Consider the following 1,298-nt stretch of genomic DNA (forward strand, 5'->3'; position numbering starts at 1 on the left):
TGGCTAGACCAGAGGATGTACACTGGTACAGATAGGAACTGGAAACACAGGGAATCAGTGGTGTGAATGGCGATACTGGGAGGGTAGAGGGAGAATGGGATGGAAAGGGAACCAATTACAAGGAACTATATGTGACCTACTCCCCAGGGGACGCACAACAGAAAAGTGGGTGAAGGGAGACGTCGGACAGGGAAGGATATGACAAAATAAACAATTTATAAATTATCAAGGGCTCGTGAGGGAGGGGGGCACGGGGAGGAAGGGGGGAAAAATGAGGACCTGATGCCGGGGGCTTAAGTGGAGAGCAAATGTTTTGAGAATGACGAGGGCAATGAATGTACAAATGTGCTTTACACAATTGATGTATGGATGGATTGTGATGAATCGTATGAGGCCCTAATAAAACGGTTAAAAAAATTAACAACTATGATTTACTTTTACAAAGTCACTAGTTCATTAACGCAGTTAGTTGTTCAATAAATGTAAATCTGAACCCTTGTGGCATTGTCAAGTAAGCATTGAACTGCTACATACTTGCATGGTGGACAGTTCAAACCCATCAGCCTCTTCTTGGAGAAAGATGACGCTTTCCGCTCCACAAAGGTACAGCTTTCGAAACCCTGTATAGAAACACTATGATTTGCAACCCTCCTCAGTGGAGGAGCCCTGGTAGTGTACATTATAGGCTGTGATTTGACATGAGGTACAGTTCGAAACCACCAGCACCTCTGTGGGAGAAAGACTGCTTTTGTAGGGACTGGGAGCGCTTACCCCAACAGTGGAAGGAGACCAGATACAAGGCTGCAATAACAAGAGAGGTTTTATTTGTACTAGCTTAAGCCAGCGCTCAAGTCCTCAGGTACTCAACCACTCGCACCTTCTTGGACAAGAACCCTGAACAAAGAGAATGCTGTCGCTTATATGCACAGGGCCTACGTAGCCAGGGCGTTCCCAGCACACCCCTCCTGCTTTCCGCTGATTGGCTTGTTTGTGGTGGGTTTGCAGTTTGGTCCTTTGTGTTGTTCCCTCGCTGGCTATGTCGTCTTCTCATTGGCAGTTTGGCCCGTCGTGTCGTTCCCAGGTTGGCTAGCCTCAGTCTCCGGGATTTTCCAGCTCTGTACTGCTAGAAAAAAAATGAAACCAAGGCCCACCCGAGGTTGCAGAGCCTGCCCTGGAGGTAATTTGGCTTTACACATTCTACTCCTGTTGTTACAGTTACAATCTCAGAAACCTACAGGCGGTCACAATGAGCCAGCATTGACTCAATGGGAGTAAGCTTTTTGTTTTTTCTCTGGCAA

Source organism: Echinops telfairi, unplaced genomic scaffold (genome assembly GCF_000313985.2).
Source record: "Echinops telfairi isolate 266 unplaced genomic scaffold, ASM31398v2 ScPeMD7_7429;HRSCAF=8467, whole genome shotgun sequence".
Classification (NCBI taxonomy): Eukaryota; Metazoa; Chordata; class Mammalia; order Afrosoricida; family Tenrecidae; genus Echinops; species Echinops telfairi.